This window comes from Ahaetulla prasina, chromosome 3 (assembly GCF_028640845.1).
Source record: "Ahaetulla prasina isolate Xishuangbanna chromosome 3, ASM2864084v1, whole genome shotgun sequence".
Lineage (NCBI taxonomy): Eukaryota > Metazoa > Chordata > Lepidosauria > Squamata > Colubridae > Ahaetulla > Ahaetulla prasina.
The window spans coordinates 203138141-203154944 of record NC_080541.1 but is presented as its reverse complement, the minus strand read 5'-3'; the positions used below and the strand labels follow the sequence as shown (position 1 = coordinate 203154944).

The window sequence follows — 16804 nt, the reverse complement described above, 5'->3', positions numbered from 1 at the left end:
AGAGGATGAGGGACGTCCAAGACGTCCAAGACAAGAGGATGGACAGATCGAATGGCGACTTGATTGTGCCTCCAGCTGGGCCTTCCGGCAGATAACCTTCCCGTTCTGCATCTCCCCTTCCCCAACGACACACACATACAGAAACGGGGCTGAGGAAGAGAAAAACGCGCTGCCTCTTCCACAACCCCCAAGCCAAAGCGGGCGCTTTGCAACAGATGGTTCGAGGCATCACTCTCCCCCCCCACCCCGCCTTCCTCCTCCTCTCGGGCTCGGTCCTGCCCTTGCTCGCCGGCTCTTCCGTCGGGAGCCCCTCGCGCGGCGCACCGAGGGAGGGCGGGACCCAGGCCAAACAGCGGCTGTGTGGTCTTTGCAGGGCGCGCGCGCGCCGCTTTTCCATTCCATTGCACGGGCTTGGCTGGCGGACCTGCCGCGGCTACAGCCGCCGCCGCCGCCGCCGCTTTCGGGGTCGCAGCTCGCTCCCTGTTGCCAAGGGCGAGCGCCCCGCTCCGCCTCCTCCTGCGGAGAGGGGTCCGGTAAATTCGGCGAGCCGAGAGTGGTGCCGCCTCGGCCCTGAGCGCGCGCGCGCTGGAAAGAAGCGCGCTTTCCTACAGCCTTGAAAGGCTTCCTGGGGGTAAGTTCTCTTGGCCGGGGCGCGAGAGGGGAAAGCAACCCCTAGTTTCTCTCCCACCTACCCACCTCCCTTTTTCCCGTTGCAGCTTTGGAACCTTGACCTTGTTTCTTTGCATCTGAGGCACCCGCGGCAGGACGGAGTCGCTGGCGGGGGGTGCCCCTTTAGAAGTGCGGGGATGGGAAAAGGCGGACCCCGCTGCTGCTGCTGCTCCTGCCGTTGCTTGGCCGACCCCGGCGGCGCTGTGTTTGTTTTCTAGCGGGGGGCTTCGAGAGAGAAAGAGAGAAAGAGACAGAGAAATCTGCCCTTTAACTTTGCGTGCGGTCTTGTGGGTGCCTTTTCTCCAGAAGTCCCGTAAGAGCCACTTGCTTTCTTTCAGGGGGACAAGAAGGGATGGGAGAGTAGGCTGAGTCGGTCTCCAGGGACATTCAACTGACGCTTGGAAGAGTTTTCAGGGCATTTTGAACGGCGGGGAGACCAGGTGAAGCAAAGAAGTGGCGGTGGGGCCGTCTGAGTGAGTGCAGAATAATTTGTGCTTCTTTGTCGAGCCTTCAATCCTGCGCCACCCTTGTTACAACTTGAAGCAGCTGCATGAAACGTGCTTTTTTTTTTTTTAAGATAGATCCGCTGAAACGTTGTGACTTCGGAGAAGGCGATGCTTTATGTAGCGTTTGCAGAAGCCAACTGAACTGACAGGTGATGGGCTGCTGCTGAGCCCCACCATATCTGACGGCAAGGTAGTAAAAGGCGGGCCACGTGACACAACAGGGCTGCCTCTTTAACACCACGCTTCTTCGGGCGCCTTATTTTGTAGACAATGATAGGGCTGACCCGTTCACACTTCCTTTGTTTTGATAGATTGGAATGTCATGCTTTGGTGTGAGCTTGCAGGTGGACTACATGCTTCTGGGTGGTAACAGGTGTGGATAATCAATCACATCCCAGTTGATGTTAGTTACTGAGTGTTTGGTTGGAGTAAATTTGAGTGGAAGAGGAGTGACATTCGGTCACAAGAAACTGATTAATTTTGATCCAAGAATTTGATTTCATAATCCTCCAGGGTTTTCTTAATGGATCTGTCCATATAATATGGTCTTTTCAACCTGTAGTGATTCAGGATTCTTTCACAGATCTACTTGAAAGCAACTACTGCAGTGGTGCAATCTGATCCGGTTTACTACTGGTTTGCTGGCTGCGCACGTGCGCCAAACGCACGTTGTGTGAGTGCATGTGCACTGCGCACCAAAAGGAGGCATGGGGAAAGTAGAACAGCACGCGGGAGAATGATCAGCTGTAGCGCGCTATCTTTTTTTTTCTTTTAAAAGCATTTTCTACAACCTATTTGGCCGAATAGGTTGTTAAAAATGCTTTTAAAAGGTAAAAAGGCTCTGATGATCACAGCTGAGCCGCACAATCATCAAAGCGTTTTTTTTACTTTTAAAAGCATTTTTTACAACCTATTCCTACCATTTGGGCAGGAAAAGCAAGCAAACAACCGGGCAATTGCGTGGGCATGGCCGGGGGTGGGTGGGCAGGGATTCTTGCTACTGGTTCTCCAGACCACCCGCCGCCATCGCTACCGGATTGGCCGATCCGGTTCATCCTTGAACTACTGTTAATGATAAACTTAAGAGTCGCAGCTGAAATGAGTACATTAAGCTAAATCTGTCCTGTTATTTCATTATGTCATGTACTTGGGCTAAATGCAGAGTTCCCCAACTCAATGCCTTCCAGATGCATTGTCGTCAAATCTCCTAATTTGTAGTCAGTGTGGCCAAGGGAGATAAACTTAAAAATACACAATTGGCACCTAAATTGGAATAGATAAAGGTTCTTGCTGTCTTGCTTTTTGTACTTGTTATATTCAAGTTCCTTCCAAAGGATTCATCTAAATGATTCATTCAGCCTGTTCTAACATTCATGTCGGTTTACACATAATATCATTGGTTGTCTGGTTGCTTGCTTTATTAAGATTAATGAAGCAGGAAGAACCCATAACAATAAAATGCTGAAGAAGGAAGTTTTCATCATCACTCCTTAAATGAAATTTCTCTTGAATTGATTCATTTCAGTTAACAATTATTGCTTATAAGCAAAAACCAAATAATGGTTATAATGTTTTATTATATACAGATAGAGTATTGTATAACAAAGGATTAATAGCAACTATTGTGATATTGATAAGTAAAAGTATGAAAGAAAATCGTAAGAACCAAAAACTACACAAAGATCTTGGTTTCATCTTGATAGTATAAATCCTGTAGAAGCAGGGGTGAAATCCAGCAGTTCTGACAAGTTCTTGAGAACCGGTAGCAGAAATTTTGAGTAGTTCAGAGAACTGGCAAATACCACCTCTGGCTGGCCCCAGAGTGGGGTGGGAATGGAGATTTTGCAATATCCTTCCCCCAGGAGTGGGAATGGAATGGGGATTTTGTAGTGTCCTTCCCCCAGGAGTGGGGTAGAAATGGAGGTTTTGCAGTATCCTTCCCCTGCCACAGCCACCAAGCCACACCATGCCCACCGAGCCACGGCCATAGAACCGGTAGTAAAAAAATTTGGATTTCACCAAAATGTAGAAGGAAAAATCTCTGTTTTGATCTCTTGAAAATCTTACTAAAGTATATTTGTGAACATGCAGTCATTCTAAGATAATTGTTTGCAATGCAATCAGTTTGAGAAAAGGCGAATTAACGTTACTTCAGGTTTCATGCCGTACAGTTAATATTTTTTAAAATGTAGCACTCAATCATTACAAAAAACTGAACAACTCTTCAATTTGGGTTGGATGTACTCTTCAGGCAATTCTTGATGAAATACCACCAAGGGCAAAGCAGTATAAATTATACTGGCATTGGGTCACTTCTGCAATTTTTTCAGCTATTAGAATTAACTGTTATAGAAGGGATATGCCACTATATGATCCAAGTATAATCCATGATAAGAATTGGAAACTTCATTTTAATGCTTCTGATATTTTTAAGGAAAACAAACTTGGAATTTGAAACAAAAGTACAATAAATTAGATCTCAGTGACAACTCAGACAGGTATTGCATTTCAAGGTGAATAGAATAGAATAGAATAGAATAGAATAGAATAGAATAGAATAGAATAGAATAGAATAGAATAGAACTTTTTATTGGCCAAGTGTGATTGGACACACAAGGAATTTGTCTTGTTGCATACGCTCTCGGTGTACATAAAAGAAAAGATACATTCATCAAGAATCGTAAGGTACAACACTTAATGATAGTCATAGGGTACAAATAAGCAATCAGGAAACAATCAATATCATCGTAAGGATACAAGCAACAAAGTTACAGTCAGACAGTCATAAGTGGAAGGAGATGGTGGTAGGAACAATGAGAAGATTAATAGAAGTGCAGACTTAGTAAATAGTTGGACCGTGTTGAGGGAATTATTTGTTTAGCAGAGTGATGGCGTTTGGAATAAACTGTTCTTGTGTCTAGTTATTCTGGTGTGCAGCATTCTGTAGCGTCGTTTTGAGGGTAAGATTAATTAAATCGATACCACAAATGATCAAGGGTTTTAGCAAACGTAGCCCAAGAATGTGTATAAATGTACTGCATCCCTTCACACTGCAATGGCTTTTAGATATTTTGAGCTATAAATCTCAACTTTCTTTGCATTTTAGCAAGGCTGGTGGTGCTTATAGGAAAGGTGGTTCAAAATATTCTAATGGAGCTATGGTAAGACTGCAACTTCATAAAAGCAGTGTATAAATAAGCCCATGAAATAGGTACCAGCAATTCTAATATTGGGATATTGAATGCATTGTGAATGTTTGATTTAAAAAAAACACAATACAAATGATCAAAAATATAAAATTAATAATTCCAATGGCTTTTAAGAGTGTAGTGAAGTAGATATATACTCACAGATATTTTTTAAATAGTAGAAGAAGCAATGCAGAAGCCTGAAAATCAGCTCTAAGTCTTACATATGCAAATAGTAGCGGAATACTTATATACCAGTAAGCAATTAGCAATCAATGCAGAATTTCATTACAACATAATGTACGGTAATTCCAGTACCTTACACCAAGTTTTTACCAATTACGGGTTCAAGATACTTTTCCAAGAAAACAACCTCTATAGAGCATGTTGCAATTGTATAATAGATGTCCATGGCAATGATTGTATTATTTCTGCCTGGCACTGCTTTTTAAGCACTAGCTCAAAGAAATGGAGACAACCTAGGACTAGGACTGCAGAGTCAAATCCATAGTCCTTGTGAAAACACTGTGTTCCTTGGATGTTAGGAGTTTTTATTTATTTATTTATTTATTTATTTATTTATTTATTTATTTATTTATTTATTTATTTATTTTGTCACAACAATATATGTAGGTATCATACAAAAAGATTATATAGTATATAAACACATATATGAGTATATATATGAGTATATATGAGTATAACACATATATGAGGAGGTATAAGCATATATATAGGAAGAAGAAAAGAAAAAACAATAGGACAGGAACGGTAGGCACGTTTGTGCGCTTATGCACGCCCCTTATGGTCCTCTTAGGAATGGGGTGAGGTCAATAGTAGAAAGTTTTTGGATAAAACTTTTAGGATTATGGGAAGAGACCACAGAGTCAGATAAAGTATTCCAAGCACTGATGATTCTGTTACAGAAGTCATATTTTCTGCAATCTAGATTAAAGCGGTTGACATTAAGTTTAAATCTATTAGTTGCTCTAGTATTACTGCAATTAAAGCTGAAGTAGTCTTTAACAGGAAGGACATTACAATAGATGATTCTATGAGTTAAACTTAGGTCTTGTTGAAGGCGACGGAGTTCCAAGTTTTCTAAGCCTAGGATTTCAAGTCTGGTGGGATAAGGTATTTTATTGTTTTCAGAGGAATGGAGAACTCTTCTTGTAAAATATTTCTGGATACGTTCAATTGTACTGATGTCAGAGATGTGGTGAGGGTTCCAAACAGTTTTATGTCATCTCTTTACATGTACAATGAAGCACAAGCAAATTGGCAAGCCAGTTGAATAGAATAGAATAGAATAGAATTTTTATTGGCCAAGTGTGATTGGACACACAAGGAATTTGTCTTGGTGCATATACTCTCAGTGTACATAAAAGAAAAGATATGTTTATCAAGGTACAAAATTTACAACACAACTGATGGTCAATATATCTATATAAATCATAAGGATTGCCAGTCCTAATCCTCAATCTCTCTGAGCAGGTGGTTTCCACTTTCTTGGTTCACTAATACCTGCAGGTGATGCCATGCTCCAGAATACAGTAGATCTTTGTACAGTTGTTGGGATTAAATCCTGGTAAATGGGGATGTGTGAAATTTAAATTTCAGGAGGTGGCAGGTAGGTGGATAAAGATTAATGTCTACTGAAATTCTGTTCTTAAATACTACATTTGGTTCCACATTGTTTTTGAATATTTCAGTATCTAGGAATTACCTTTTTATTTTTAAAGAATCTCTAAAAGCCATCTGATTGGATTTTCTTGTTGCAATCCCTGTGGTTCTGCTTACTTTCCTCCCTCTTTTAGATAGAATGAAAGAGGAAAATAGATGAAGTAAGTGTGGCAGTGGCTAAAGCTTTAGATATCTACATTACTCCTAAAACACTGACATTTTCTTTTGTGAGTGGGATTGTTGTTAAGTCTCTAAAGAACAGGGAACAGAGAATGAAATAATCGAGATATTTCAGCCATTCCTACTCTGCTGATTGATCATCGATAATTCTAGCTCCAAAGTGTAATCTAGATCTTTGATAAGAATGTTAATAGTATATTGATAGCCACTCCTGCTCTAGAAATGCCACCTTAGACATTGTCTTCTGGTTTTCAATTGAGGATAAAACAAAATAACCATATCCTAGACATTTCATATTTAATTTCTGATTTTGTAGAGGTAGTCCTCGATTTACAAGCCCAAAATTTCTGTTGAAAAATGAAACAGTTGTCACTTGAAGTTTGCCCCATTTTACAACCGTTCTTGCCATATTTGTTAAGTGAATTTGGTAACACAGTTGTTAAGTGAATCTGGCTTCCCCATTGACTTTGCTTGCCGGAAGATCGCCAAAGGTGATCACATCATCCCAGGATACTGCAGCCGTCAAATATGAGTCAGTTGCCAAGCATTTGAATTTTGATCAGGTGACCATGGGGATGCTGCAAGGATCGTGTGTAAAACGGTCATAAGTCACTTTTTTCAGGGCTGTTGTAACTTTGAACAGTCACTAAATGAACTGTTGTAAGTGGAGGACTACCTATATAAAGCAATCTTACATGTTTTTGAGTGTTTGAGATGAAAATCAGTGGTCGCTATTCCTTCAGAACTAAAGTAATGTTGGCTTACAAAGTAGGAGATTATGAGCGTTATAGTTTTTGTAATGTAATATGTTTATTTTCTAACTCTAGCAATCTAGCCTCCTAACTTTTTCAAAGTTTGAAATACTTATGCCTGGTCTTCTCAATACACCACCCCTGCAGACTGATTTTTATTCTGCAGTTCAGTTCCCAGTACTAATCGGTTCAATCCCCAAATTTTTGTACTGTATTGCCCATTATTTTTTCTAACATTTCACTTTCAGTACAATAATTTTTATTGTGGTTTCATTATTTTTATTGTAAGTCTCTCCGGGATTACTTTTCATGAGAAGCAGTATAGAGATTTGTTTTTAAAATAATTGCTCCCTGTTGAAACACAAATAGTAAAGAAGAGAACAAATCTGTGAGCCAAATCTGCAGCAAAGACCTTGAGTTGAGTCTATAATAAGAGGTTCTTTATTGGTAGTCCTTTCAGGGACAAATGAGATATTGACCAAAATGTTTTTCAGGTAGCAAAGGGTAATGCATGCAGGTACATGCTTGTTTCTAATCATTGTTCTTTTCTGGTGCAGCATGGAATTGATGGTGTCTTGGATGCATGCCTAAAAAACCGTTCTGGGAATAAGCAACAAAGTTCGTGATTGGTTTCAAGAGGGTACGTGTACAGTTAGAATTGAAACAGGAACTCAAGTTCCAGGAGCAGCTTAAAGATAGGATTCTTTTGACATAAAAAGAGTGCCCTTTAATCAGCAGCTTTACAGAAATTGCCTTTTTTATGTGCACAAAGGCCTTCCTGTAATATTTTAAAATGTGTGACCGTGGAGGTAGAATGAATCCCTTGGCCTTTGCCCATCCAGTTAACATCCTTCAGTTTGGTGCTGATAATGTACATCCACTATGATTGGTTCTGCCTGTGCGATTGTAGTCTTTTAAATCCTGTAACAATGCCTTGGTATTAGTAAATGGTAATTTACAATGGTAAAGCTGCTCTCATTCTATTGCTATCTTATCTAGAGATCACTCAGAGTGTGAGCTAAATTGAAGCGTACCTGTTGTAAAGCTTACTTACTAACTAAGCCTCTTTATTCTATGAAGAACAAAATTTTTAAGAAACAACTTTTTTGTTTGGAGCATTGTATAACTACTATAGCAAAATTACTATAAGTTGTGCTTGAAGCCTTTCTCATGTCAGAGGTTCAGGTGATCCTTGACTTACAACCGTTCATTTAGTGACCATTTGAAGTTACAGCGGCACTGAAAAAAGTGACTTATGGCCGTTTTTCATACCTACAACTATTGCAACATCCTTGGGGTCATGTGATCAAAACTCAGTCGTTTGTCACCTGGCTCATACTTATGACAGTTGCATTGTCCTGGGGTCATGTGATCATCTCTTGTGACTTTCTGATAAGCAGAGTCAATAGGGAAGATTCACTTCACAACTGTTTTACTAATTTAACAACTGCATTGATTCACTTCACAACTGTGGCAGGGAAGGTTGTAAAATACGGCAAACTCACTTTTCCCTCTTAGCAATGAAAATTTTGGGCTCAAATTGGAGGTCATAATTTGATGAATTACTTCTATAAGTCCTGAAGAGTCCTTCATTCTGATGCTTATGAGCTACGGTGGCAAGGTGGTTAGAGTGCAATACTGCAGGCTACTTCTGTTGACTGCCGTCTGCCTGCAATTTGGTAGTTCAAATCTCACCAGGCTCAAGGTTGACTCAGCCTTCCATCCTTCTGAGGTGGGTAAAATTAGGACCCAAATTGTTGGGGGCAACATGCTGACTCTGTAAACCCTCTCAGAGAGGGCTGTAAAGTGGTATATAAATCTAAGTGCTATTGCTATTCATTAGGGTGGTTAGAGACTGTCCTCAGTTTTGAGAGTCACTGGTCCTTCAATTTAGGTCTGCCACTAAATCTGTTGAACTTTAATCTGGATTTTAGCAGTTTATGCTTTCATGATACTTTCTGAGGTTGCACCTACATTGTTCCCAAATCAAAGTTCAGGGTGGCAGTAGCTGAAAAGGTAGCATCATGCCTGTTCCAGGAATCACTAGGAATACATGGTACTGATTTAATATCCTTCATACATTTATGTCAATCCTCAAAACCATAGGATGTATTTAAGATTTCCTTGAATTTAATATTTAATATAAATAATGTTTTCAAAATACATGGAGAAGAATGTTCATAGAAGACTTTAAACATCACATGGGAAGATGCTGAAGTACTCACCCAAAACCGAAAATACTGGAGATCCCTTGCTGCATGACATGGGAGAATCTAATGTTAGTGCTACTTAATAATGTTTAAGCCCTTTAATCATTTTACAGAAAATTATTGATCCACCATTTTATTTAATACTAGACATCAATACTGAAAGAGCATACACATGACTTCTGTGTCCAGTGGGTTTGCTGCTATCTTGTATAGAAAATTTAAAAAAAGGAAACAGATCAGGACTTGCAATGAATAGTTAGGAGGCGGAGAAAAGGGTCAAATTTCAGCATAGCAATACAAATTAATCCAAGGTGAGGTTTTGTTAAATCACTTCGTCCAAAGTGGAAAAAGTAGAAGCTGCATTGGAAAAGATGCTGAAGAGGAGATCCATAAGCACAGACTGTTCTTTGTTGCTTTTTTTTTCAGAAGTTCCTTGTCCTGCTTGCAATTATTGGGGTTCTACCTTATAAATAAACAGAATCACATCAGATAACCTATACAATTAGCATAGGGGCCCCCCCAAGGCTGTGTGCTCTCCCCACTTCTCTCTGTATACCAGTGACTGCATCTCTAAAGATCCATCTGTTAAACTACTGAAGTTCACAGGTGACACAACAGTGATTGGTCTCATTCGAGACAATGATGAATCCACATTAATCATTGGTTGAACAACTAGCCTCGGGGTGCGACTGGAACAATATGGAACTGAATACACTCAAAACTGTAGAAATGGTGGTAGACTTTAGGAGAAAGCCTTCCATATTTCCACCTCTCACAATACTAGACAACACAGTATCAACAGTAGAGACCTTTAAATTTCTAGGTTCTACCATATCACAAGATCTAAAATGGACAGTTAATATCAAAAAATGTCATCAAAAAAGGACAAAGAATGCTCTTTTTGCGCCAACTCAGAAAGCTCAAACTGCCCAAGAGCTGCTGATCCAGTTCTACAGAGGCATTATTGAGTCTGTCATCTGCACCTCTATAACTGTCTGGTTTGCTTCTGCAACCCAACAAGACAGACACAGACTTCAGATGATAATTAGAACTGCAGAAAAAACAATTGCTACCAACCTGCCTTCCATTGAGGACCTGTATACTGCACCAGTCAAAAAGAGGGCTATGAAAATATTTACAGACCCCTTGCATCCTGGACATAAGCTGTTTCGATTCCTACCCTCAAAATGATGCTATAGAGCACTGCATACCAGAACAACTAGACACAAGAACAGTTTTTTCCCGAACGCCATCACTCTGCTAAACAAATAATTCCTTCAATACTGTCAAACTATTTACTAAGTTTGCACTACTATTAATTTGTTCTTGATGAACATATCTTTTCTTTTATGTACACTGAGAGCATATGCACCAAGACAAATTCCTTGTGTGTCCAATCACACTTGGCCAATAAAAAATTCTATTCTATTCTATTCTATTCTATTCTATTCTATTCTATTCTATTCTATTCTATTCTATTCTATTCTATTCTATTCTATTCTATTCTAAATACACTACTGTCCTTCTTGAAATTAGGAGCAAAGAATGAAGGTTACCGCTTTAAAACTTGGAATCTAGATTAGATAATTATAGCTCACACATTTTAAACTTTTGATAATCATTTCAAAGCCTGACATGCATATAAAAACATATGCTGATATTACAATTACATAGATGGATATTATGCATTATGGTACTATGATATTTCAGCCTTTTGACCCAAGTAAACTTGTATGAAGAAAATACGGTAAGTTTCACAATGCTATAGTTTAAGATTTGCAATGATAATGTATACCTTTCTTCAAGCATGGATACCCAAAATAATTGTATGCTTTGAATGACACCTCATAATGTTTAGTCATTAGCATTGGGCATGGAATAATTTAAAACTTGAATAAGTAGACAGAGAAAAATTAAGTTCATATACTCTCTGTTTTTAAATGAATAGCTCCTGAAAATAAGAAATTCATGACATCAATACATTTAGAAAATATAATGACAATTGAGCCCAAAAATTATTATACTGAGACATTTGTTAAGTGAGTTTTGCTCCATTTTAAAACCTTGTCACAGTTGTTAAGTGAATCTAACTTACCCATTGACTTTGCTGATCAGAAGGTCACAAACAGGGATAACACAACCCCAGGACATTGAACCCATTGCTAAGTATCTGAATGTTGATCACATGACCTTGGAGAGACCTTCGGCTGCAATAGTCATAAGTGTGAAAAATGGCTATAAGTCACTTTTTTCAGTGAGGTTGTAACTTTGAAGGGTCACTAAATGAACTGTTGTAACTGGAGGACGACCTGTAATAGGTCTGACTCAGCACAGCTATCTTCTAGGCAGACTTTGGGAAGAGTGCCAAATCCTAAATCACACCACCAGTTAAAGAGGCTCCTTAGGGAAATGGGCATTAACTCTAATTAAGTGCAATCAGGAACTATGGCTATTTAAAACTAGGCTCCAGATCTTCTTGTTGGACCCATTCTTATTTGCAGACCTGTCTTCCTTTAATGCTCTGCTCTAGATACTTTCTTCTTGCAGTGCAATCACACCTTTCAATTTTCGTATCAGCTTTCAGAAAACTTGCTGGTGCTTCAGCCTATGGGTTGCCTTGAACAATTATCTCAGTATTCTTGCCTCTGAACTCTCCTAGCTTGCTGCAGTAGATGTAATTACAAGGCAAGCAACTTCTCCTGCTTCATACTCACTGACTAAATAGCCAGCCCTTCTCCCTGCCTCAAGATTTACAACTTGTCCAATAAAAGCTCTCCAATTTGAAATTGCTCTGCTTGCTGTTTATATCAGCATAAGGCTTGCATTGAACATTGCTTATTTTAGTTGCTGTTTGGTTTAGAGCAGTGATGGTGAACGTGTCAAAAATTTGCTGGTGTGTCACACGCATCCTCCTCTCCACCCCATGAACAAAAGAGAAACAAAACTTTATCTACAGGTAGTCCTTGACTTACAACAGTTCATTTATTGACCTTTTGAAGTTACAATGGCACTGAAAAAAATGACTTATGACTGCTTTTCACATGGCTTTTGCAACATCCCCGTGGTCACATGATCAAAATTCAGATGCTTTGCAACTGACTTATATTTATGACGGTTGCAATATCATGGGGTCATGCGGATCACTTTTTGTGACCTTCTGACAAGCTAAAGTCAATGGGTAGTCAGATTCACTTAACAACCGTGTTACTAACTTAGCAACTTCAGTGATTCACTGAACAACTGTGGCAAAAAACGTAAAATGGAACAAAAATCATTTAATTGTCTTGCTTAGCAATCAACATTTTGGGCTTTATTGTGGTTATAAATTGAAACTACCTGTATTTGTATGAAACCTTGCTTCATACTGTATGAAACCATATCTGTATGAAACCTTGGTTCACAGCTAAACTTAAGCAGCTATGTCATTCCAAAGAGGAAGCCTACAGAAAAGGCGATAAAATGCTGTACAATGAGGCTAGAAATGTATTAACAAGGGAGATCAGAGCAGCAAAAAGAAGCGACTCTGAAAAGTTAAAGAATCAGTTCTCAACAAATGAACCAGCAAACATGTAGAAAACTCTTTAAAATATCAAACTTCCTTCCCAGGCTGAAAGAAATCAAGAACTGGCAGATGACCTGAATGTGTTTTACTGCGGGTTTGAAAGGATAGCCACCTATCTCCACAACCGCCATCTCAGACACACCAACAGCCAAGCCACCAAAACAGACCCCATCCCATTGGGTTCACAACCCCTAATGATCACAGAAAAGGAAGTGCAAGATCTATTTCACAGACAAAAGCCAGGAAAAGCTCCAGGCCCAGACAAGATAATTCCTTCTTGCTTAAAAGTCTGTGCTGACCAATTGGCCCCCATCTTCACCCATATCTTCAATAAACAACTAGAGATGTGATCCTTCTTGCTTCAAATGGTCTACTATCATCCCAGTGCCGAAGAAGCCCACCATCAAGGCACTGAATGATTACAGACCAATTGCTCTAACATCTGTAGCCATGAAAACCTTTGAAAGGCTAGTGCTGCCCCACTTGAAAACCATCACAGATCCGCTGTTAGACCCCTTGCAATTTGCATACCGAGCAAATAGATCAACAGATCTATTTAATAGGGCTCTGCACTACATCCTACAACATCTTCACTCTCCAAAGACCTATGCAAGGGTCCTTTTTGTAGACTTTAGTTCAGCATTCAATACCATCATTCCAGATACACTTCTAACTAAGCTAAACCAGCTACAGGTACCTGAATACACTTGTAAGTGGATCATAAGCTTCCTAACAAACAGGAAGCAGCAGGTGAAGCTAAGTAGAATCACATCAGATACCTGTGCAATTAGCACAGCCCCCCCCAAGCTTTGTGCTCTCCCCACTTCTTTCTGTATATCAATGACTGCATCTCTAAACCCTTCCATACTACCACCTCTCACAATACTAGGCAACACAGTATCAACATTAGAGACCTTCAGATTTCTAGGCTCTACCATATCACAAGATCTAAAATGGACAGCTAACATCAAAAACGTCATCAAAAAAGCACAACAAATAATGTTCTTTCTGCGCCAACTCAGAAAGCTCAAACTGCCCAAGGAGCTGCTGATCCAGTTCTACAGAGGCATTATTGAGTCTCTTATTTGCACCTCTGTCTGGTTTGTTTCTGCAGCCCAACAGGACAGACACAGACTTCAGAGGATAATTACAACTGCAGAAAAAACAATTGCTACCAACCTGCCTTCCACCGAGGACCTGTATACTGCACAAGTCAAAAAGAGGGCTGTGAAAATATTTACAGACCCCCTCACACCCTGGACATAAACGGTTTCAACTCCTACCCTCAAAACAACATTACAGAGCACTGTACACCAGAACAACTAGACACAAGAACAGTTTTTTCTCGAACGCCATCACTCTGCTAAACAAATAATTCCCTCAATACTGTCGAACTATTTACTAAGTCTGCACTAATATTAATCTTCTATCGTTCCCACCACCCATCTCCTTCCACTTATGACTGTATGACTGTAACTTTGTTGCTTGTATCCTTATGATTTATATTGATATTGTTTCCTGATTGCTTATTTGTACCCTATGACTATCATTAAGTGTTGTACCTTATGATTCTTGATGAATCTTATCTTGTCTTTTTATGTACACCGAGAGCATATGCACCAAGACAAATTCCTTGTGTGTCCAATCACACTTGGCCAATAAAAAATTCTATTCTATTCTATTCTATTCTATTCTATTCTATTCTATTCTATTCTATTCTATTCTATTCACTAGTTTAGAATGTCCAACCCCATCAAGCTGGAATTGCCTCTTTATATTAATGGGAAACGTTGCACAATTTGCTAGGTAATATGGATTCAGCTTATTGAGCTGTTTAGTAACTTCAAAACAATGCACATTCTCCAGACAGGTGGGAAAACGGCAGTCAGGCATGGGTTAACTCTTGTGTCAAGCTTGTAGGACCGAGTCTTTAATTTGTTTCAAGCCCCGCCTTATCCTGTTGTCTCTCCAGTTTTTTACTCGGTCCCAAGCTGGACCAACGTGTCTTCCTGAGCTCCTAAGTTAGCTATAGCTTTAGATTTATTTTCTTCTTTTATTTAATCAAGTTTTCAGCGTAATTTACAAAGGATTCAGATTTCAAACTTCAAGCGGCAAAAGGAGAGCGGCAGAAGCTATTTATCTTGCCGGCTGGCAGATTCATTACTCAGCAACCTCCCGGGGCTCAGAGAGGTTTGCTTAGCTTCCCAACTCTGCAAAGGGGGCGGAGTTTTTCTGCACGCTGCGTTTCACAGCCTTTGCTGAGCAGCTAAAACGGCGCACCGGGAGATCTATTTACAGCCCTTATCTTTCCGATCTCAGCTGCAGCTGCGGAGAACAGTCTGGCTGACGCTACGGAACCCTCCTCACGCAAGTATACCTCAGGCTGGTGAAATCGTGGGGGAAGCAGAGTGAGGCCTCTTACTGGAGCTTTGCCTCCGAGGCCACAAGGGGGCAGTTTATATTGGCGCGATCTCTCGGAACGGCTAATTTTGGCGCGAAAAGACTCCGGGCGCCATTTTGGAGGCAATTAAAGTTCTTTAGCCGGTCGCCATATTGGGAAGCGATTCTTACTAAGCTTTTGCCTGCTTATTCCTGAGGATTATTAAAAAATGAGCAAAAAGACCAATAAAGAAAGAAATCTCACCTCCCGGGTTCCTGAGGATGTCCCAGGGGAGGGAACATCAGCCCCTACAGGCAGATCTTCCAAAAGTAAGGGATCTGAACTCAAATCCAAACCCACGGTGGAGGAAAGGAGGAGACACAAAGCACTAGAAAAGGCAGTCTCCAAGGCCCAGCACCAGGCCTCTCTCACTTCCAGACCTCAGTCCACTGTGAGTACTACTCCTTCACGGGAGGAGGAACAGTCCCCCCACAGGGCAGCATCTGTTACCTCTTTACCTCCTAATTGGTCACCAGATCAACCAACTACAGGATCTACCCCAGTCCCTATAGATGGGGCCCCTTTGTTTCAGACTATGCCAGAAACTGATATAAGACCAATCCAACATTCTAATACCAGGGAGCCCATTCAAACAGAGCCCCATTCCAATCCTATCCAGGGCCAGGGGGGCTTACAGCTTCCTCCGGAGTTTGGGACTCTCATTGCTGATGCAATTCGATCCAGCTTCAGGCAATGTTATCAGCAGGAGTCTAGGCCTCAAGCTCCTCCAGCCAGATCTCATCAGGAACATCTAGGTTCTGAAGACATCATGTCAGAACACGGTCAGATGGTATCTCCTGACCATTCAGATCAAGAATATTTGTCAGAGGGAGAGATCCCTAGGGATGAGGCCCTTTCAGAAGATGAAGGCTTAGATCTTGAACAACCAGCCTTCATTGGATTATTTAATCCTCAAGTCTTTAAATCACTATTACATAAGGCCCAAATGACCACCCGATTGGGAGAAGTGGCCACAACTAGAATTAGTAGGGAGAAAGGGGATGATCCCTCTACTACTTTATTTTCTGAACCAGCAATAACGGCAGGCTGTACCGTCCCCAAACTATTTACAGATGTGGTTCAACGACAATGGGAGTCCCAGGTTCTGGACCTTTTCCAAACAGCCTAGACAAACGCTTATATAATATGACTTCTGAAATGTCCAACCTCCTACAGGTACCGCAGTAGACAATCCTATAGTCTCTTTCTGCCACCTCCCACATAACGGGACCCCCAGAGGAATATCTTCGTCCTGAAGATAAAAGGGCTGAAAAGGTTCTAATAAAAGGGCATCAGGCGGCAGCTTGGTCAGTGAAGGCGGCTGCTTCAGCATCCTTTTTCAACAGAGCAACCATCATTTGGTTGAAGCAATTACAAGCAAGGACAAACCCAGCAGATACAAGATCCCACCAGGACCTTAACAAGATCATTGCAGCACTGGAATACTCGGCAGATGCCACACTCAATGCCGCTCGTTTCGCATCCAAGGCCATAGGGTCTTCTATCACTTCACGCAGGCTCCTTTGGCTTCGTAATTGGCAGGCAGATGTAAAGAACAAATGGAGACTAGCCTCATCACCCTTTTCAGGAGAAAAATTGTTTGGGGAGTCACTT

The 16804-nt window shown here is 40.7% G+C and overlaps 1 protein-coding gene across 8 annotated transcripts in view; it reads left to right on the top strand.

The window, feature by feature from the left end:
- Positions 1–330: 330 nt before the first annotated feature.
- The window catches only part of SULF2 (sulfatase 2), a 324326-nt gene continuing 307852 nt past the window's right edge, over positions 331–16804 (top strand). For all 8 annotated transcript variants that reach the window (XM_058175024.1, XM_058175025.1, XM_058175020.1 and 5 more), the window contains exon 1: positions 331–631. The gene's annotated coding sequence lies outside the window, so the exon portion shown is untranslated. The remainder of the gene's footprint in view (positions 632–16804) is intronic.